The sequence below is a fragment of the Tamandua tetradactyla genome, chromosome 2, assembly GCF_023851605.1.
Source record: "Tamandua tetradactyla isolate mTamTet1 chromosome 2, mTamTet1.pri, whole genome shotgun sequence".
NCBI classification, from domain to species: domain Eukaryota; kingdom Metazoa; phylum Chordata; class Mammalia; order Pilosa; family Myrmecophagidae; genus Tamandua; species Tamandua tetradactyla.
This window is the reverse complement of record NC_135328.1, coordinates 95,617,870-95,641,681: the sequence shown is the minus strand read 5'-3', so window position 1 is coordinate 95,641,681 and position 23,812 is coordinate 95,617,870. Positions and strand designations below refer to the sequence as shown.

Genomic DNA, 23,812 nt, shown 5'->3' with positions numbered 1-23,812 from the left:
TCTCTAAGAAGTCCCTTAGGATATACACCCAGGAGTGGTTTTGGTGACTCAGGATATATATGTAGATTTAACTTGCTATTACCACCACCCTCCCTATAAGCTCACATCCCCACCAGCACTAGGCCTTATCTAGCTTTCTCATTTTTCCAGTATAATAAATGTAATGTCATATTTCACTGTCAATTTGTCTTGCATTTTTCTGTCAACTAATGAGTTTGAGTATCTCTTCATACTCTTACTAGCTTTTTGTACATTCTGTTCTGTGAACTTTGATTCTTCATATCTTTGCCCACTTTTCCATTGAGGTGTCTGTCTTGTCATATTGCTTTGCTGGAGGTAGAACGCTTTCTAAAGTGATTGCATATTGTCTTCTGAAATAGTGCATAATGAGCATAACTATCCTGAATTGCAGAAGCAGGGTCACATGATACTGAGCATAAGTAGCAATGCTGTGGTTATATGATGCTACAGAACTCAGAGTTCAATGGGTACAGACCAATGAACATCTAGGAACCATCTTCACATTTAGCCACTTATATCTTTCTCTTAAGATATAATCAAAGCTGCCTAGCTATAGGACCACCTAGATGGTGTAAACTGGATGCCTTTCACAAAATTATTTACTGAGGTAACAGCTAAAGTAAACACATCCCAAATGACTTTCTCAGACTCTAGTGAATCTCTCTCTTTTTTAATATTGCAGGTATCAATGCAGCAGCATCTTCAAATCAACATAAACACTATACCATGGGTATTGTCATTCTCTATTACTCATCTAACTTATTCAAGGGTATGAGAAAAGATTATCTATCATCATTTAAAAAATTTATTGGAATTTCAGTGGAAGGGACTTACTTGAAAATCTATAAATTCTTTACCCCTCCAGGGAAAATATTGATTCTATAGACATGCTACCAGATGAGGGTAGAAAGCATAGTTGGAGAGAACTTCCACCCCTAATGGTATCCTTGAACTGCCATCCAACTCCGGACTGCCTCCAGACATATTTTTCCATATTATGAAACACACACAAGCATGTGCTTTAAAAAGAAGAGGTAAAAACATACACAGACATTCTAAAATTGTCTTTAGGCTCCCTGATAGGCTGCCTTGCATATGCCCTAGGGGCAGGGACCCCATCCTGAAGACCACTGGTAAATAACCCAGGAATCACTATGAACAGAAAGTTTAAAACCTAAACAGCAGTAATGAGGAAGGAGGAAAGACAACAGAAAAGCACATTAGAAGGTAATACAGCAGGGTAATAGTATGAGGCTTTATATATATGACCAGAAGGACATACTCAGAATGTTACTGGTGGTAACCTTCAAACTTTTGTAGGTTTATAGCTCTCTGCATAACCATGTATTAATTTGGTGATGGGGAAAAAACATAAAAGAAAAAGTAAATGTTACTTGAAAAATCTCCAGTAATAAAAACCAGACCCTCTCCACACTTCCAAACCTACTCTTTCCTTTCACATGCCCTTGACATGGTGCTGAGCGTCTCCTTCACCTCCACAGTCCTGCCCCACCTTGACCTCCTGCCATGGTGACAGCCAGGCCGCCTCGGTGAGGAGGGTGGGGGATAATGGCTCACCTCTGGCGGCCTCCAGCCTGTGCTGGGGGGGGGGGGGGGGGCGGGGGGAAGGGGCTGGAGTCGGGTAAATGAACACCCAGAGGGATGAGACCTCAGTCACTTGGTGACTACCCCAACCTCCCACACGTCAGCATCCTTCACTCTATTGATCACAAAGTTGCCTCAATTCTCAGGTCTGTCTTAATGTGATGGGCAGCCAGCCCTGGAGCACCATTTAATCTATTTCTGCCTTTTCAGAGATAAGGGAGCGCAAGATCTGAAAGGTTAAGGGTATGTGCAATGTTAGAGAGGACAAATCAGGAGCAGAGTGGGGGCCAGAACTCATTCATACATCGACCACCAGCACCATTACCACCACCCCAGCTGCCACGTAGGGAATCCTCCCTGCACACTGATTATTGTGCTGGGTGCTCTCTGTATATCCTCCCATCCCTACAAACCCCTACAAGGGAGATGTTGTCACTCCCATTTTATGGCTGAAGAAACAATGGTTCAAGAAGATTCCAAGATTTTCCAAGACTAGAAAGAAGCAGGACCAGGAGGTGGACCCAGCTTTGTTTGTCCTCCAAATCTAGACTGTTTGCAATACTTCAGCCAACTGAAGGCAATGTTTTCTGATCTATTCTTGGACCTGCTTACATAACAGTTGCCCAGAATTCATTTATAAGTGTCCTTAGCTATTGAAGCCCCAGGAAATACACTTCAATGCTACATCCCTCTCCCTTTTAGTATAGGGAATCCATCCTGAAAGAGCCTGTTCTCTCAGCAGCTGGTGAGATTTGATTTGATTAACACCCTGGGACCTATCGGCAGACTTAAAGAGGATGCCTAATTAATTGCTTACATTAAAGAGCTGGCACTTTCTGGACTCGGTTCACACTTCCAGCCTCAATCATGTTTTAGTTTCAGCAAAAATATTTACATGACTAGCAAATAGTCAATTTATAGTCCGGTGTGGACCTACGCTGCGTGTTACAACTTCCCAAAGCAGATGTCCTTGGCAGGTGTAAAAAAAAAATAGGCTCTTTTCATAGCAAGAGCCATGAGCAAGATCGTCTACTTACTTTTCAGTGAAAAATTGTGCCTGGATCAATAAATATTCACTGAGTACCAACCCATTCTCTGTGCCAGTCATTACATTTCCAAGGCCCCATGGATGCTAAAAAGACATGCATTCACTAAGAAGTCATATCAGAATTAACCACAGTCCTTCCCTCCTTTCTTCCTCCTCCATTCCCTCCCCTCCCTCCCTCGGAACATTAGATAGGAAAAGGCATAGATTAGGAAAATGAATTCCACATTGGTCAGCTGAAGTTTCAAAAGGCATTTGCTAAGATCTCTCAAGATATTACCATGCAATAGCCAGAATGACCTGGATGACAATTAAATGGGTTTGTCATGGTAAACGACTCCTAAGACGTGAATGGAAAGAGGTTTCCAACGAGGTGCCATGAGACTCAGTCCCATGCAATATATTTACAGAAAAGGAAGCAAGATTATATTTTTTGATAGCAGGAAATTGGAAGGGATAAGCAAGTAATTTGGATGACAAAGGTCTTGACAGACAGGTAATAGGTTGAATCCTATGATAATGAAATTTAACAGGAACAAACGCTGGAACCGAGATCCAAAGAACCTAGACCAAAGAACTTGCAGTAGCACAAATATGACACGGGGGTGGTGGGGATGTGTTTTTAGTGGCAACATTTGTGGACAGGACTTGAAGTTTTCCATCAGCCACAGGCTTAATATGAAGCACTGGGGGTGATATATGGCCCAAATCACTAATGCATCTACTTTGCTGCAGTACTAAGTACTAAATACTAAGAATTTGGAAAGTGTGAGCCCTGCTCAGATTTTTGCTAGTCAGCCCACCTTTCACTATCACCCCAGTTCAGTGGCATGCAGGTTGACCATATAAGATGTTGTTCTAATCAAGAAACTTTTGAGAGTGAAAGGGGTTGCTCGTGATAACTAAGCCTGGACAGCAGGCATGACCTAAGACTCCTAGAGAAACTGCAATCTATGTTACTAATTACAAGGGCTACAGATCAACTGGAGGGTATTAAGAAGAGACTCAAAGATGGGAAGGGGTGCAAAAAAAATAGGTTATGGTAAATCTTTGAAGAAATGGGATATTCAGGCCTGGGGAAGAGTAGGCTGAGATATAAAATCTATTTTGAAATATCAAAACCCTTGGGAGAGGGATGGGACTTGTTTATTATGGATCTTGAGGGATTTGGATGTATCCAAATATAGAGAAAATGACTACTCAGGAGTTCTCCAACCCAAGCAAGGGGAACAGACTGCTGGTCTCCAACTTTGAGATGGGACAATTCTATAAAACAGATTTGAAGAAACTTAAAAGAAGCCAAACCTTTCCAACTCACCATCTCCCATCTCCCATGTCATGGTGATACTGTTCTTGTCATTGTTATTAAACTCAGGGTGGACTCTACGAAAGACCTTAGGAAAGCCTGCTGGACATATCCATCTGTTCCTGTTTACATACCCACACAATTCTCTAAAAATTCCTCATAAAATAGGTATAATTCTTTCTTAATGAAACCCAGTTGCTTTCTTTTAAAACCGTTATTATAAAATATATGGTGGTTGTGTTAGTTGGGTTGCCATGACTAATACCGTAAGAGGGTCTGCTTAAATAATAGGAACTAATTGGCTCATGTTTTGAGGCTAGGAGAAGTCCAAAATTGAGGCATCAGCAAGGTGACACTTACCACCCAAAGACTGTAACATTCTGGTACTGGCTGTCCGTGATCTTTGGGGTCCCTTGGCTTGTATCCCAGACTTGCATCACATGGCAATGTCCTCTCTTTTGTCTTCTAGTTTCTGTTGACTGCCAGCTCCTCCCCATGGGTTTCTCTGGCTATGCCTGGATTTCTTCTGCTTTTAAAAGTAATACCGGTTAAGGCCCTTACTCAGCTGGGCCACACCTTAAACAAAATAATATCTTCAAGAGACCCTATTTACAATAAGTTCACAGTCATAGGAAGGCAGAGTAATATTAAGAGTATCTCTAAATTGGGGTAGACAAGCCAATTTACTACAGTGGTTCTTCCCTCTTTTTCACATCCCAGAAGCTGGCCTTTATGGAGTTAGACACACACACACATTTGTGATTCCCTAGACCCCACCTCCATAGTTTTATAAATGCTTTCTTCAGGGGATTATTTGGAATCAAGACCCTTCTTCAGCATCCTTCTTTGTAAAGACCAACACACATGCTGCATCACACTGAATCTAAGATACCATTGGTCATAGGATGCACCATTATTAAGTACCACTTAAAAGAGAAAAATTCTGCCAATTATACTACACCCCAAACTTCTTGACATTTAGAGTCCAACTCTTCTGATTCACTTCTCAACTTAGAATTGTTATGTTCCCATTTGTCACACGATACTGTCTTCTGTGGCATCAATAGGATTGGATGAGCAGTGTTTATTTCAGATGTATTCACTATCGTCTCCTGAACTTTCTTCTTAGCAACTAACATGCCATCTGAAAGCCTTGATACTGTTACTTTTTTTTTAAATCTCATTAGCAGATGACAATAATAGGCTTTCAGTCAACAACCAGGATTTTATTATTTCTTCAAATGGTCCTTAAATGGTTTTTCCAAGTTTGTTCAGGTATGCATAAATAACAAAATGTGTATTGCATAAGCAATGACAACTATGTTCCAATTTGCACCTGGCTCACAGCTGCCTGAGATGTTAGAATGTAAAATATGCATGATTTAGAGTTGATGAAGTAGAGTAGCCTGTTTTTTCTGCCTGCCTTTTTTTGTCCAAAGATACATGCTTTTCCTGAGAATTCTCAGCCTTCACAGTTGACTGTGGTAAACATCATTAGTTCCTCTTCACTTGAGTTCAGAGTCTCCTCAAGTGCTCTATTGGGTTGGCCTTATTTCTATTTCACCCCAACCTACTCTATTTTGAAATTGCTCCTAATCTTTTCATTTCATCTAGTTTTTCAGTTTAAGGCTAGCAACTGAGAACAAAACAAAGCAAAAATAAAAAGGTTGACTAAGATTCTGCATCTCAAAAGAAGACACATGCTTCATCACTCACTGTTTTTATTAAGAAGAACTTCACAGGGCAGGCCACAGTGGCTCAGCAGGCAGAGTTCTCTCCTGCCAAGCTGGAGACCTGAGTTTGATTCTCGGTGGCTGCCCATGAAAAAAAAATAAAAATAAAAAAAAATAAAATAACTTCACAGCTTTATAGTTGAGAATGAGTTCTTCATCCTGGTTGTACAGTCAAATAAATTGTAAAGATTTTTAAAACGCAGTTTCCAAGTGCCTCCCAAGACTCAGTGACTCCATGTCTCAGGGTGGGGGGTGAGGTCTGAAGAAAAGCAGGCACTTATATTTGATTAATTGATGTGTTATCAATTCATGTGATATGTCATCTAGGTTGCAAAGCATCAAGAGGAGAAGGACATGAGGCATCTTCTGATTTATCTGAAGTTAACACTGCAGACACACATAATCAAACTTTGAAATTAAGAGACATGTCTTAGTTTCCTGGCTGCTATGACAAACATCACATAGTGGGCTGGCTTAACAACAGGAATTTATTGGCTCACAGTTTCAGAGGCTAGAAGCCTTGCTTCCTCCAAGGATCAGGAGCAGTCTGACTAGCTGGCCAGCTTTGGGTTCCTCGGGTTTCCCATCATATGATGATGTCCTCACCTTTCTCTTTCAGGTTCTGCTGACTTCCAGCTTCTGGTTTCTCCCTGTGGCTTTCTTTCTTCATAAGAATAGGATTAAGACCTCTTCTGATTCAGTTGGCCACAACTTAACCAAAAACAGCATCTTCAAAAGGGCCTATTGACAATGGGTTCACACACACAGGAATGGATTAAGATTAGGAACATGTCTTCTTTTTTTTTTTTTTTGTTCTGGGGAACATAATTCAATCTACTACACAGTTCCAACACTACACCCTAAGTGTGTAGTAGAAAAAATTCATATAGCTGGACCAAGATTTTATTTATTCAAACTGAACTCAATGTGATTAAATTAAAGGTTTGAAGGGCATGGTAATAACTGGGCATGAGAATGGGAATGGTGAGGGCCCAGGCAGGAAATGAAGAAAGAGATCTTCCTTTTCCAACCTTCCAACAGTCCCAAATGCTGCCTGGTCTAAGGCCACAGGGGAGGTGAACTCCTCTTCTATTCTCCAATCACAGTTGTCCAGGGTCATTTCAGGGGCAAGATGGTTACAATTAAGAGAAGGTTCCCTAAACTGGGGGTATTCTATAGCCTTAGACAGGAGAGTTGTGCTAATGAGCGTTTATACCCAGAAAATATGCAAAATCCTGCACCACAGGGCTCAGGAGGTACTTTTATGACTGCTGGGGAGCACTGGCATTCTTTCCTAATCGCATCCATTTTTCACAAAGTTTTCCTCTGACTGTTGCATAAGCATTATGATCCTCTATCTTGTCTGGTTGAAAACAAATAATTGGTGATTCTACTGTAGCTCTATGGTCTTTTAATTATGCCAGAGAGTTCAGAATATAATTCACACTGAAGCCCAGATCCCCAGGGTTCACCTCTTGGATCTAGGGACCTCTTGCTCATAGCAAGGAAGAACCTGACACATTGTTTTCTGTGAATTTCTTTTCCATCTGGGCCTAAAGCACAACTTCAGAAGCATAAATTATTGAGAATAAGTGCTAATGGCCTAAATAAATATTTATGTTGTATTTTTTTCTCTTGTTACCATGTACTGAACACACACTGTAAACATTATCTCATTTAATTCTCAACACAACCTCATTTTCCCCATTTTACAGAGTGGGGGAGTAACTCAGGTTAAGCATCGGCCCCCAAATCACACAACAAGTAAGGCCTGAATCCAGACATTAAACCCAGATCTGATTCCAAAGTCAAAAGTATTTCAAACATCAGTTAAATCTGAAATGAGTGAGAAAAAGATGTGATGGTAGATGAATGGATAGATGAATAAATACATGATAATGTAAATATAAAATACATTTTATAGAAACTAGGTGTCATTATGAATGTTCACTGAATAATTCTTTTAACTTTTTTACATATTTCAAAATTTTTCGAATAAAGTATTAGGGAAAAAAATAGAAAAGCAAAGTGAATCAAAGGCATGGCCAATTAAACATTCTTTCCAGGATCTGTTTCATGTTTTACTATGTGTTTTAAATTCAATTTAGTTTGACAAATTAAGTCTTTACTAATACCAAGCCTCAAAATACCTGCCTACCTTGAGTTCCAAATTCATTCCAGGTGCTGTGGACACATAGGATGGAACACCTCTGGGTTTCACACCCCAGCAGCAGAGTGTGAGATACCATTCACAAAATGCTGAAGGAATATGAGAATGGTTAAAATAATAACAACAAAAGGAAAATAACACAGAGGACTGGGAACCGTATCTGGGAATAAGTAAGACTTGAATTACACCTTGGAAAATGAGGAAGATGTCAAGGGTGGCGATAGGAGAAGAACATTCTGGGAAGCAGGAGCAGTTCATACAAAGGCACAGGCATGAGTAATGCCTGCACAAGTCAGTGAATGCACAAGAAAAAGGAAAATATCGATTGTGGAAGAAAAATGGAAAGGTATGGAATTACCCACAAAAATGTGGAGCTATCAAACTAGAACAAAGGTTGATTATAAATGTTCAGAAATGGATGGTACAATACTGTGTGATGGTAGCACAAAACTGTACATGTAATTAACAAAGCTGAATGTGAGCATGGTTGAAAGATGAAGGCTAGGGTGGTAAATATCACCAGAAGGAAAGCTACAGGATAAAAACTAGGTCTGTATAAATCAGTGAAACCTAGAGTGGGTGATGCAAGTTATTAAATTGTACAAATAGAAGAAAGTTCTTACCATGAACTAGAGCAAATGCACATTTACTATTACAAGATGTTAATGATGGGGTGGTATATGGAAAAAAAATACAAATAATGCAAACTAAAGTCTACAGCTAAAAGTAAAAATGTAATATTCTTTCAGGAATTATAACAGAGGCACTATACCAAAGCTAAATGTCAATAATAGGGGAATGTAAGGGACATGGGATTTTTGCTCGTTTTTTTTTTTTTCAGGAGAAATTGGAATGTTCTCATACTAACCATGGTAGGGAATTCACAACTATGTGATTATACCAAGAGCCATTGATTGTACACTTAGGATGGATTGTATGGTATGGGAACAAAACTGTTTAAATAAAAAAAAAGAAGAAGAAAGAAAAGAAAAGAAAAAAAGACCCTTAAGTTGGAGCTATGAGATTGGCCAGTTTCAACTGATAAAAATCACAACAGACAATTAAATATTTCTCCTACAGTGACCTTGTCCATGCACAGCTTGTCCCTTGCCCTGTTCTTTAAGGCCTGCTCCTTCTTGCCTCCTGCCCTGTGTCGAGCCTTTGGCTCAATGCTGGAATCCTTTCCTTGGTTGTGGTCTCTGATTCATATCATGACAGCCTTCTGAATCAACCCCAGGTCCTGAAAGAGAAACAATTTGTCAATGCTTTTATCAAAAAAAAAAAAAAAGCCTACACTGTAGATGTTTGAGGAAAATATTGATAAGATTCTTTTCTCCACCAGATGCCCACTTGAATGAGACCCTAAAACATAACAGTCTATATTAGAAAGACTCTAAGTTGAAGTGGATAAATAACCATCGGGCCTATTTTCCCCTCATAACCCATACAGTAGGGGTCAGAGATGTCTCTACCTGTTAAGCAGAAAGGAACTTTCCTGTGTGGATTAAAATCCTCTTCTGGAGCCATGACTTACCAGCATACTTGCTTATGATGGTCTTACGAGTGGTGATTAGGAACAGTACATCAAATCATTCCCTCTTGTCCAAAAGGCTACTCAAACTGGTTCAAAATGGTGGACTTCCTGTTGGAATGAACATTCCCTAAGTCAACGGTAATATTTCTAGGGGAAAAGGGGAGTGGGTGAGTCCCACATTCCCAAGATCTGAAGGGAAACATTTCGCAGCATGTTAATTATTTTGTTAACGACATCCATAAGAGATGATAACTTGAAACGTCCTGAGGTTTTGTTCATTTTCATCTACCCAAAGAGCTGAACTTTATTTAGTAGGAAAAAAAATAAACCAAACACACAAGATTATTTAGGGAGTAGGTATATGCCTGATATTCCCTCTGCAACTTTTTTCAACAGTGATGGAAGGGGCTTTTTACATCAAGAATATAAATTAAGTTCAAATGACCAACAACGCTAATATGACACAAAAAATACATTGATCAGGCTTTGTAATTCTGAAACGATAAATTGCGGACAGCTTCAAGCAGTAATAGTTTTAAGTAAGATCCAGAAATATATTTAATTTGGCGTCTTATCAATCACTGCCATTGTCTCTTGGCACTGCACAGAACACACAGGAAATTTTTCTCCTAATCTCTTTCCTCAAGATAAAGCGCATGCTTACGAAAAATATTCTTCACTTAACCAGACATTTTCTGAGAAGCACAGCAATATTCTTAAATCGAGCTGACATTCAGACCTGTTCATCATTTTTAGCTCCTCAAGGACTTCAGGGAAGCAAGGGGAGCCTATAACCTCAGCCATGGGCCTGACTTAAAGTAGCGTGAGGCAAGAATCATCCTCAAACAGAGTTAAACAATGAAATTTTCCAAGTATACACATGCTGCAAGAATCAATAACTTCTTCTCAAACCAGCAAATTGGTTTCAAGTATTCGGTTCACTGGTTGCATCCAGTAGCCACAAGTAAGAGGCCACCTCCTGAAAGAAAGGGACAGTGGAGATGAATTCTGAAAAATGTGTTCTCATCAGAATTCTCGTGCTTCTTATTGCATGGATGCTATTCGTAAAACCCTTTGTAAAAGGATGCTGGGTTTAATTTCAGGCAATCCTTCTCAGTGGAATTTTAACAAATGCTTTTTCAGAGCACTGTACATTACCTCGTTTCATTAAAACAACTTGTTACAATGTAACTGTTCATATAATTTGATATTTTCTGGGATTTGGAGTTTCTTAAATTTGAAGCCAGACTATTCTTTCTAAAATAAAACTGATATCCTCTATCAGGCTGAAGCAAGTGCATTCTCCATTGAGCTGCACTCTGGGAATATCTGTTGGAAAATCTAATAATTTATTTATTTATTTATTATTTTTTTTTTTTATTTTTGTACATGGGCAGGCAGCGGGAATCGAACCCGGGTCCTCTGGCATGGCAGGCAAGCATTCTTGCCTGCTGAGCCACTGTGGCATGCCGTCTAATAATTTAAATAGCAGAATTGTTCATGTCCCTCACTCTCAGACAAGCAATCTGTGTTTTCTCTTTCCTTACATCTTTCCTTCTTATTCTTTCTAGTGATCAATGTCTGTCATCACCTCCCACAAATTGACTTCACTGCCCTCTCTCTGGGAGGGCTTCTGTACTAATTCCTCCACCTTTGGAATCTCCTCTCTTCTCGGTGCTCTTGGCATGTCTTAGTTTCCCAGTGCTGCTGAAACAAAGGACCACTAGCTGGGTGGCTTAAGACAAAGATTTATCGTCTCTCACTTCTGGAGGCTAAAAGTCCAAATCAATGTTTCGACAGGGCCATGCTCCCTCTGAACCTGTCGGGTTGTGGTCATGGTTTGCTGGTAACCCATGGTACTCTTGTTCATGGCATAACTCAATCTCTGCTCCCATCATAGCAGGTGCTCGGTCTCTGTCCAAATGTCCTCTCCTTTTAAGGGCACCAGTCATTGCATTAGGGCCCACTTTGGCCAGTCTGGTCTCATCTTAACCAATAACATCTTCAAAGATCCTATTTCAAAATAGGATCACATTTGTGAGAACGGGCATTAGGGCTTCAACATGGCTTTGGGGAGGATGCAATTCAATCCTTAGTAGCATGGAATGTTTATACAGAAATTCTAGCAAAAATTACAGCTACTCTATAGTCAAGATGAAAGAAAGCTCTTCCTTCCAGCAGGGTTAAGTATTACCCGTGACTTAAGTTCATGCAGTTTCAAAAGAAACATACGTAGAGGGAGCAGAAAAGGGCCCATCCTAGCCCACCATGTTAAGCGGCTCAAGAGCAACCTGTCCCTTCAAATACTCACCCAGGGCTCTCCTCACCTCCCACCCCCACCCCAATTCCCATCACTGCCCAATCTCATGCTCACAATCTGATGGCAGATCTTAGAATGTGTTCCCAACACAGAGCTCTGTGGGCTGCTGTAATTGACGTTCTCCTACCCTCCGTGCCCCCATGTCCCTCTCCAGGCTCACAGGGGTTTAATAGATGTTAGGGCTCTAAACTACTGTTTTAGGGACACTATGAATTAAACAGGCCTTTTTGGACTAGTCTAGGAGGCCTACTAACAATTACATCTTATTCACCAAAAACTTTATACCCCTACTTGTATCACTAACAGTAGTGTTCATGAATAGCATGGTATCTGAGAGAAACTGTGAGTTACAAAGTTCTGAACTACAAACTCAATCTTTGGAAAAGCATCTGTTAGTTGGAGGCTGTTTTCTTTGGTTGGTCTGTGCGATTTTTATTTCCTTTACTGCCTTATTTATTTATTCATTCAATAACCACTTGTTGATCACTTGTGAGGCATCCTGTTAGATTCTAAGATTAAAGCAAGAGGCTAAAGCGGATGTCTCCCGTCCTGGTGGTACTTATAGATGAGTAAAATACACAGACAACCAAATAACAGGGGGGTGGGGGGAGTAAAACTGCCACTTTGACAAATGGTAGAAAAGGTAGTACTCAGCACTATTCTACAGAGAGGTCAAGGATAGCTGGGTAAAGGTGGCAGATAAGAATGTTCCAAGGGAAGGAGCAATATTTTCAGAAGTCCCAGAGTGGAAGGAAGCAGATGGCTAGAGCAGGGGTGGGGGCTAGATGAGACTGGACAGTGGACAGGGGCTGTGCCTTATGGGACTTTACAGGAAAGGTCAAGGAAAGCCACTAAATGTTTTCCCTGGAAAGGGTGATGGGAGCCATTGGGTATTTTTAGAAGATCGCTATAGCCGCAGTGTGGAGAACCAATGGAGGCAAGAGTGGCTACCAGGAAACCCTGGTTGAAGGCCACTGCAGGAGGTGGTGTGAGAAATAATGACCACTAAGATGAAGATGGATAGCAGACTCAAGAGATTAAGTGGGGAAACAGACAAGAATTTGATGATAGATTGGATATCAGGACTGACGTTCAACTGGCATCAAGGAATGACTCTTAGGCCTCTTATGTAATCCATTTTAATGATCTGGTCTTTTTCTTTATCATTGGTTGTGGTTCATCATTTTTAGGCACTTATTATTTTTCTCTCTTCATGCTCCCGCTGCATCTTGAAGGAAAAATTCCTTACCTATCCCTTCAAAATTAGCTATGCACAGAGCCCCTCAACTATTCCACCAATTCCTACAATGCCATTTTTTAATACTATGAGAGTCCCAAATGATTTCTGTTTAAAATTTTTTAACTACTGTTTGGTCTCTCCACCTTACCTATTTTTTCTGCCTAGTATAATTTTCCTCATTAAAATGGGGAACTGGAAGTTTGATATAGGTAGAGGATTTTCAGTTACAAATAATCAAAACCAGCTTGAGCTAATTTTAATACAAAAGGGAACTCATTATAAAAATACCAGGTGTCTCATGGAATCAAATGCAGAAATGCAACCCTCAGGATTCTTTCCCAATATTCTGTCTCAGCTCTTCCCTGTAAGGTTGCTTCTGTCTTCAACCTTTGAAAGCTACTTTTCTCTGCTCCTCAGTCCATGAGATGGCTGCCTGACAGCTTCTGAGTTTACATACAATGGGTTCAGCCACAGAGACTGACCCTCAGTCCTTCAAGATCCCAACTCCAAATCTCAAGGATGAGAATTTGGCCAGGTTACAGTCACCTGTAGCCTGTTAGCAACAACCTGGCCAGTTAGCAACAGTTGGGGGTGGGAGTTCAGGGAAAAACTAGCCAACGCCAATTCTCAGTTCCCAGAGAAGGCAGAATTGTTATGAACTTGGCAGATACACCAAAAGGAGAAGGAGGGAAACAATAGCTCCTTTGCATCAATAGACATGTGTTAAGCCCCAGTCATGTTCCAGAGCTTGCCTAGGCTCATAGATACAAAAACAAATGCAAATAATTCCACCTGCAAGGTACACACAACCCAGCAATAACTGTACACCTAGGCCTTTATTTATAATTTCCCACAGCATATACCTAAAAAGTACCGATGCGCTATATAGGATCAAGATGTATGATATTAACACTGCTGAGTCAACATTTAGAACTCATCCCAGACAATAACAAAATGTTCGCCAAGAGAAGGCAAAGATTCAGGCTTTTTTTCTTTATTAGAGAAGCTGGGGGTTTACAGAACAATCACGCATAAAATACAGGATTCCCATATACAACCCTATTATTAATACCTTGCCTTGGATTAGAACATTTGTTACAATTGATGAAAGCCCATTTTTATGATTGTACTATTAACTATAATTCATGGTTTAATTTAGGGTGCACCATGTAGTGTCGTTACACAGGTTTCCAAAAAAAGTTTTATTCTATTTCCATATATACAATTCTAACATTTCCCCTTTTAATCACATTTGATTTTATTTCCAGTTGCTATTGGACACAGATGAGTAGGAAATAAAATATAAAATGTATAATTCAGATAACTTTGATGTTTCTCTTCCTTCATCCATCTTCAAGGTAAATATATGTAAACATTCTTCTGTATAAAAGATGTTAACTGGGGACCTACAATATGTGAGTCCAGTTGCAGACAGCCAGGATAGAAAGTACACTGTATTTTCAGTGAGATCTGGGTTCTAGCTTGACAGCTGTGTGACCTCAGGGGAGTTGTGTACCTCTCTGAGCCTCATCTGTAAAGTGAGCCTCTTATCTACCCTTATCATCAGCATGGAACTGTGAGAATTAAAAGGAATAAGAGTATAAGGTAGAAAATAGAGGGTTGAGGAGGGCAGTCCAAACAGAAGTATTGGTTATAAGCAAAAACAAGGATGTGGGGACCCATAAGAATTGCTTGGAGGTTGGAAGACCAGCCGGCCAGAAAAGAGGGTTTGTGTAAGCGTTGTGGTAAGAGAAAAGGCTGAAAAACTTTCTCTACCTTCTGTTACAGATTTATACATGGGGGTGGAGGGGGGTGGTGGTGCAGCAGGCAGGAGGAATAAAGGGGATAGATAAAATCAGACCCAGCAATGTAAAGATCCCCCTTTCAGACCTATGGCCTGACTCCCAGGTGGTTAACCTAGAGGTTGTACAGTTTCCAATTTTCCCCAGCGTGTGACATGCCCAGGCTTTGCAGATTTAGTTGTGTTTAATCTTTCCTTTTCATACAAAGCAGAGAGCAGCTACCTAGCAATTGCGGTAACTTTCACCCTAAAAAAGAGAAAAGTTGATATTATTTCCCTCATCCTCCTTATCCAACACAATTTCCCTTCCATCCTATTGCCTTTCAAACCTTTCTTTTATATTTCTTTTTTACGATATACTTAAAATTAGATTAGCTGCCTCTCTGGAAAGCTTTCAACTCCTTTTCACTTTCTCATATTATTTTGTTCTCTATCAGAACTTATTTTTGCATTTTCAGATTTCACTCGCTCTCTATTCATTCTCATAAGCATTGCTGCCCATTTAAAATGCTATCAGCATCATAAGCCAATATAATATATATTTTTTGAGTTTTCTGTTGATGCCTCAATATAATCCCAAGTGTGGAACAGGTGATATTAAGCTACTTTTAATTTAATAAGTAAGGAAATATCATTAAAAGACACTTCTTTACTTTCAGAATTCACTCTTCTTTAATTTAGAACATGTATTCTCAATGGCAGCAATATTGCCCCAAGGGGGTGAAAACTGGTAATTGGGGAGGGGGGAGTAGTAAAAATCTTATATTACAGTGATTTGTGCTTCTAAAGTGCAACTTTATGTGACTTAGAAAGATATATAGCATATCTGTGGTATCGAAATTTCATGGGAGAGGAAATGATTAGGAACAAGTGTCTAAAAAGCTCTTCAGTGATGCAGTAAAAAATAAAAGGTTGAAAAGCACTGATTTAGAACCAACTTATACTTGCACAGTGTTTTATTTTGCAAAACAGTTAAGTACAGGTTTTCATTTCATCTCTCCAAAAACCAGATGAACTGAGTGCTTTTACCCTCTTTTCTAGACAAGCAAACTAATGTTTGGAGAGGTTACTTCCTGAGTGACTTTGATCATAAATTCCTGTGTCCACAACAGTATGGTATATACTTTTCTTTGAAGCAGATTTTCTCAACCATGGGGTATTACATTTGGGGCAGGACAGTTGTTTGTTTGGGGTGTGGGCTGTCCCATGCATTGTTGAATGTTTAGCAGCAACCCTAGTCTCTATCTCCTAGATGCCAGGAATAAGCCATTCTCCCCCAAGTTGGGAAAACCAAAAAATATCTTCAGATATTGTCAAATGTCCTGAGCTGGGGAGATCCCTCCCAGGTGAGAACCACTGATTTAAAGCCTATTAAAAAGGGACACCACTAGGCAGACCATGGTGCTCAGTGGTCGAGTTCTCACCCGCCATGCTGGAGACCTGGGTTCGATTCCCGGTGCCTGCCCATGCAAAAAAAAAGGGGGGACACTACTATCTGCTGTGAAGGGAACAGATAAGGTCAGAAGTGTTTTTAGATTCCCATGTAATATCATAATAGCTAATATTAATTGAGCATTTACTATATACCAGGGACTTTATGGGGCAAATACTTTAATAAATAAGGAAACCTAAGCCAGAGGACTGTAGTTAATAAGTTGAGAGCTGGGAAATATGAATCCTGGTGTCACGTTTACAGTACAATGAAGTGTTTGAACTATTGATCCAAACATAACTATTTAGTTCATATAAAATCATCTACATCATGATTATAATTATTGTGATTTCAAGGTTAAACCCAACTCTGAGCCCTTAACTGATATGCCAAACTGTTTCAGAACCAAACTGCCCTCAACTATTCTCTGCCCTATATTCTCTTCCCTCTGCAATTCCATTTTTCATATGAATTTGAATTTTGTGTAGGTCTTGCTTTATAAGCTATTAATTCATTTATGCTCAATATGCTCAAAATGTTAGATTAGTAAAAAGATGTCTAGTGAATGGATACGCTAATAAATTCAAAGGTTACAAAAACTTAGTATGAACCTGTAGTAGAAGATTACATATACTGTAAGTATACTCATACAGAAAAACACACAGGCATACACACATATTTAAAAAAAGACGGAAAGGTGTATATCTTAATAGCATTTTTCTACAGGAAGTGGGATAATGAGCATTCCTAATTTCTGTCATTTTGTTTACCTATATTTTCAAACTTTTCTACAATAAGTATATTTTAAAATTGCACAAGTAATGGTTTCTTTTAAAAGAAAATTTGATGAGTTGGTAGCTAAGGTTAGAGTTTATGGAGCTAGAGATAAAATGTTTTCCATTTGACAAGGTCCCTAAACTCAAACTTCTTACATATTAACAGAAGACGAGGGCCATGTCCAGAGAAGTAGAGACCAGGGGTTCTCAAATCTGGCACCCTCTAATAAACATGAATAATAGCCTTTTCTAAATTTTCAAGGAAAATTAAATTTAGGGAGAATTTAAAGTTTTATGCTTATACATTTTACTCAAATCAGCTTGTTTTCAGCAAAATATGAGAAGGCAAAAACTGAACAAATGAATGAATAAGCAACAAATAAATATTTGGGCAAAAATTTTGGACACCAAAGTAGCACTTAAAGAATTCTGTGGGCTAGGTAGCCATGCAATCATACCATTGCCTGCTTGGATGACAGAATTAAATAGGAGTATTTCATGACTTCCACATACCCTAACAGCTAAAAAGATTGAGAACAACTTGAACTAGATTGAATCCCAGGGATTTTTCTTTACAACTCCCTTCAATGGGCATAATGTGGAGCCCATTATGTTACTAATAGATTTTAATTAATGAATATATTATAGAATATGTTAAGCTTTTTAAGAAGACTAAGGAAAAAAAAAATGATGTGAGAATTAAGAGGAAAGATGTCAGCCTGAGCTGGTGAGACAGAGACTAGGAGGTTGTTCACTAAAAAAATTTCTTTTTTTCTTCCTGGGCATGTAAAGCTAGACAACATTTCCCAGCATCCCTTGCATTAGGTGTGAAATGTGATCTATTTACAACCAAGGGAATGTGGGCAGAAGGCAGAAGACCACTTCTAGATCTGGCCCATTAAACCCATCATCCAAGTGGACAGGACTCTTTGAGGATCTAGAGGAAGGTAGCAGCACTTACTAAAACAAGGCCGAGTCCCCAAAACAGTGTCTGAGGTAAAACTATCAGACCAGGGTCATCTGCCCTGGGCTGTTCATAGGCAAAAAAAACAGTACTATTTTATGCCTTAGGAATTTGGGAGCTGTTTGTTACAACAGTTAGCAATCCTGACTCATATATTTAGTTCAACGTGAAGTCACACAAGTGCTCAGAAGCAACTATGACACTGAAAGCTTTTTCAGATATACTGCTTCATAAAGTCTCTAATTAATGTTGCTATCAATCTTTTTTGCCTCTAGAGATGGCAGAACCACCATTATTAGGATAAAGGTAAATATGTGAATAAAACACTTAAAGATCACATATGAATTAAAATACGTGGAATCAAAAAATCCCTGCGTGTTAATTTTCATATATCTCTAAATGCCACAAACTAGGGACATATTTCTTATAATGAATATCTTCATCATAGGCAGGAGATAAACATTATGCAGAAATATGGCAAAAACTCAACAACAAAAGAATGTGGACGGGGGTACCCAGCAGACCGGGCTTTTTTAATATTGATCTTTTCTGGTCTATGCCACACCATCTGTTCTAGTTTATTAGCTGCCGGAATGCGATATACCAGAAACAGAATGGTATTTAAAAGGGGGAATTTATTAAGTTGCAAGTTTACAGTTTTAAGGCTGTGAAAATGTCCCAATTAAAGTAAGTCTATAAAAATGTACAAATTAAGGCACCAACAAGAGGTTACCTTCATTCAAGGAAGACCAATGAAGTTCAGGGTTTTTCTCTCCCAATTGGAAAGGCACATACATGGTGAACATGGCAACATCTCCTAACTTTCTCTCCACGCTTCTTGCTTCATGAAGGTCTCCTGGGGGCATTTTCCCTCTTCATCTCCAAACGTCTCTGCCTGTGTGGGCTCTCTCCCTTTGTGGCTCTGCTGTTCTCTCCAAAATGTCTCCTCTTTCAAAGGATTCCAGTAAACTAATCAAGAGCCACCTGGAATGGGTGGAGTCACATCTACCACTAATCAAAGGTTAATACCCACAATTGGGTGAGTCACATCTCTGTGGAAATAACCTAATCAAGTTCCCAACCTACAGTGTTGGATAGAGATGAAAAGAAACGCTGCCTCTGTGAGATGGATCAAGATTAAAGCATGGCTTTTCTAAGGCACATCATCCTTTCAAAACAGCACACCATCCCATGTCCAGTTAATGTTTATTGAGCTTTACTGTGCTTGTCATTAAGGTACAAAGATGAAGGAGACAGCCCCTGTCCCCAGGAAGCACCCTATACGGAAGATAAGCGCACACACAAGCATTTCTACAGAGTGAAATAGATACTTCTAGTGTACCAAAGGGAGTTCCAGTGGCAACACTGAAGAACAAGTGCTTACCTCTACCAGGGATGATTTCACAGAGCCAGTTATCATTAAAAGTCCCATGCCTACCCATGGTGAAGTGATGACTTCTTTTACTTGTCTCCAGTTATGCATAAGTTAACTACAGGGTTTGACTGAATGGTAATTATCCAGATACGAAAATGCAATCAAAGAAATTTGGAGGCCCCCTCACCATCAAGAATTATCTTCCAGACAGTTTCTATAACTCAAAAAAAAAAAAAATCTTTGGGAATAGTGGAATAAATAAATGTCTTCTATTTTAAAGTATTATGGAAGACTCCACTGTTCCTAGGCAGAAGACTTCACTTCTAGTTGGGTGACCTTAGCAAGCCATAAACTCAGTTTCTTCATCCATAAAATGAAGGGGTGAAATGAATATCCTTACATTATAGCTCATATCCCCTATAGCATAAAACCTTATGATTCTAAATTAACCTTGTTATTTAGCATTTGAAATCGGGTGCTACAAGAATACCCTTTAGGATGCGTACTAATTTTACTTTCTTAATATGTGGCAATGTTGACATTTCATAGGGAATTCCGGAAACAAATGATATTAGTTTGAAGAAATTCTGCAGCAGTGCCCCCTGAAGCACACTGATAAAATAGATATATTTTACTTGCTCACAAACAATATAGAAACAAACCTAAAAAATAAAAAATTATGCAGCCTTTAAAAATGTATGTCACTAAAACATTATGAGAGAAGGTAGATTATCAAAGTGCACATGTATAAAACATTTTCCCACACAGATATTTTTATATGAAGATGTGGTAAAACCTCTGATAATATTCCAGTAGAGTATTGTTTTAGGGGACATAAATCACTGACATAAAAAAATACACAAATGTTGAAAATAAAACATCCAGAACACACACTAAAATGTTTATATAGATTTAATCTTTCCTATTTTATACGGGAAATCATAATTTTTCCAGATGAGGCAAAGTCTGCTGGCAATTTCCTTCTGCATTTCATGAGGCCAGCCTGTTTCATGATTGATCTCAATGGGGAAATACTCGGAGAGTGGAATGAGGAAGAAAGCAATGGATTTCATACCTACCAGTGTGTGCTGGTCACTCCACCAGCGAGTGAGAGGTTGGCAATGGAGGGAGAAGTTGAGCGTGATTCCTTTGTGAGTTATGCCCTCCCTTTTTCACTTGACAAATTCATTAGTTCTTTTGGAAGAGTAAAGAGGGAATAAGAAGCAAGGATAATAACAAAAATAGAGTTCATTGTGTGGTGTTTCGCATGGATGATTCCCAGTCCCATGTTCTGTCAAGAAATTTAAAGTGATATATTTTGAGACATCATTAATACATACTTTTTTTCCACAAACTTATAATTTATATGGTCTTTAAAAGTTAATCTTCTAATTCCTAATAAATTAAATTTAAATAATGAAATCTATTATCAGTGGAGTAGAATGGTGACCAGAAGAGCTCAGGGTCAATACGATAGGTTCTTATTGTCTTGGATTTTTATCCTTATTTAACTTGGTCAAGTAATTTAATTCTCTGGTCCCTATTTCTTCATTTCTAACATAGGACTAATATACGTTATCCTAAGGACTGTCATGACGATGAAATGATGCAAATAAAATGCATAGCTCAATATCCAGTGCACGGAAATACACTACAAATATTGACTATTAGCTTGATATAGCTTTTTTATTACAAACATTGACTATTAGCTTGATATAGCTTTTTTATTACAAATATTGACTATTAGCTAGATATAGCTTTTTTAAATTAATTAATTAATCATTTATTTTCACATGGGCAGGCACCAGGAATTAAACCCGGGTCTCTGGCATGGCAGACAAGAACTCTACCACTGAGCCACTGTGACCCACCTGATATAGCTTTTTTAAACAGATAAACTCTGTGTGTATATGTGTACATGCATAATTTCTATATATACACATATGTGTATATCTGCATATGTGTATGGTGGGGATGAACACAGCTAAATATTAACAGTGGTTATTTTTAGAAAGTAGGATTATGGGGTAGTTTTCTTCCATTATCTTTCTTTATTTTGCCAAACTTTTTACAATGGAAAAGTATTTCTTCTATAATTAGAAAGCATGTTGGTCTTAGTTTTCCAGGGTTGCTCTGATAAATGCTACACACTAGCTGGCTTAAAGTACAGGAATTTATTGTGTCATGGTTAGAATTTATTGTCTCATGGCTAGAAGTCCAAGATCCCTCCTGGACTTTGTCCCAGAGCCTCTAGCATTCTGGCGCTGTCTTGCTTCAATCCTTGGGGCTCCATGGCTTGCATTTCTGCCTCCATCATGTGATAACTGCCCCATTTTCTTGCTTCTTCTCAACTTCGGCCTTCTACTCCTGCTTATCTGCCTGGGTGTCTATCTAGATTTCCTTTCTTTATAAGGACTCCAGTCACATGGATTAAGACCCACTCTCTGATTCAACATGGCCTCATCTAGAGCTGAACTCTGAAGATCCATTTCACAAGTGAGTCCAAGCCCACAGGCCTGGGGGTTAGGAGTTGAATGTGTCTTTTGGGGGACATGATTCAATCCCCAAAACATGTTTTATTTTAAAAACCAAGCAAGGTGAACAGGAACTGTAAATCCACAAATACATCCTTTTATGACCTCCTTTCTCTTCAACAATATATTATGTAGTCATTCCTAACCCAAGAAAAAAGATGGTGGTGGACAGCTGACTTTCACTTGCTCAAAATTAGGTCAAATTTGCAAGAAGTCTTCAAGACAGGAAGGAAAAACTGAATTGATGGGAAAGGATGAAGAGCAAAAGAGGAAGATGTCCAGGTAGTGGAGAGAACTTGAGGAAAAAGAGAGGCAAGAGAGGAAGAACTAAGCAAGGGACCACAGCCAAAATTCTCAGAACAGAAACACTGCTGACAGAGCACCAAAGAAAGAAAAGACCAGAGACTCCGTGGGGAGCATTTTGGACAAGAACTATCCATAGAAAATTTTAAAATTTATTGAATATATAAAAAGAAGTTATAACTAAAGTTTACGGCAGGAAATGAATCTCCTCAAGGTGCTGAATAACCATTATTGATGGTTCTTTTCCAGTTATACTCACAGGTTAATGATTAGATGTATTTTGCTCTGAAATTTTGTGAAGAGACTTCTGACTGTGATAAGAATCCCAACTAACAGATTAGACAAGGAACTTTCTATTCACACTTTCAACCCCTAATTAAAACATCCAGTTTATTCTTTTTGACTGCTATCCCTGGTGTCAGTCATACAATTGCAGAAACAACCCATGATGGAAAGAACTGCAAGATGACCTCACATAACCCCTAGGTAGCCTGGGGAGGAAACTCCTCTGCCTTTCTCTCTTGGATTATGAACTCCCTTTCACAAAACATCATGTTACTGCCTGATCCTTCATCACGAGGATAATTTTCCAGTTGGGCTGAAACATGCTTACTCTCTCCATCACACATACTACAGCTCAGCCTTCTCTGGGGGCCAATTTGCACTGCTGGCCTCAGTGAGAGACAGAAGCTAGCGGCCACAGTAAAGAATCAAGTTGACAATATCATTAGGGGATTGAATCCATGACTTTTGTGTCATTGAATCCATGAACGAGGTGGCTGTCCGCATCTGGTCAGGAAAGGGTTAGGGCTGGGGGTCAACATCTTCCGAGTATTACCTATAACTTATTAGGGAGCTTACAAACAGAACCAAAAATACAATTTAATTCCATCAACATCTGTTTTTATGAATGGCTAGGGGTTATTTATTGGTAACTTACTAAGTGAATTGCTAAGTTGCTAAAATATGTTATTAATAAGCTAAACTTACTATATTTACAGTTTACTGAGGGCTAATTCTATATTCTTCAAAGATGGTAAAGTGCCAGGCAATGCTTGCCAATGTTTGAAAGCTCCCACTGGGCATGATTCATATAAAAACAGAATTCCTGCAAATGTATAGAAAGGTCATTTATTGAGGAGCTTCATCAATGTTGACTTGATCAGGCTTTTAAATTACTATTAATTCTCTTTTTAATTATAAATTGCTCTTAGTTTAGCATCTTCATTATTTGTTTTGTTGTGGGTTGTTTGGTTAATAATAACAGCTACTGTTTGGGTGTTTACTTTCTTCCAGGCACTATGCTCAAAACTTTGTATGCCCAGCTATTGCTCATAGCAACTCTTTGAAGCAAATATTATCATCTACATTTTACAAATGAAGAAACTAAGGCATAGAGAGGATAGATAACTTGTCTAAGATCACACAGCTAGAAACTACAAAGGCAGAATTAGAACTCAAGGAGTTTTACTCTAGATCAAGTGTCACTACTTTTTCTAGACAGGTAGGAAATATTTTAGGCTTTGCAGACCATGCGATCTTTGATGCAATGCCGCAACCTCTGCTGTTGTAGTGTGAAAGCAGCTGTAGACAAAATGTAAAAGGCAGTATGTGGTTGTGTTCTAATAAAACTTCATCTACAAAAACAGGTGA

The 23,812-nt window shown here is 39.0% G+C and overlaps 1 long non-coding RNA gene across 3 annotated transcripts in view; it reads right to left on the bottom strand.

The window, feature by feature from the left end:
- LOC143673593 (uncharacterized) overlaps nt 1-23,812 on the bottom strand; it is a 115,007-nt gene that overhangs the window by 44,829 nt on the left and 46,366 nt on the right. For 2 of the 3 annotated variants that reach the window (XR_013170472.1, XR_013170474.1), the window contains exons 2-5: nt 9,415-9,522; nt 7,869-9,120; nt 6,317-6,451; nt 4,338-4,503 (exon numbers count right to left, since the gene is read on the bottom strand). This is a non-coding gene — a long non-coding RNA (uncharacterized LOC143673593). The remainder of the gene's footprint in view (nt 1-4,337; nt 4,504-6,316; nt 6,452-7,868; nt 9,121-9,414; nt 9,523-23,812) is intronic. The other variant, XR_013170473.1, reaches the window with a different exon arrangement.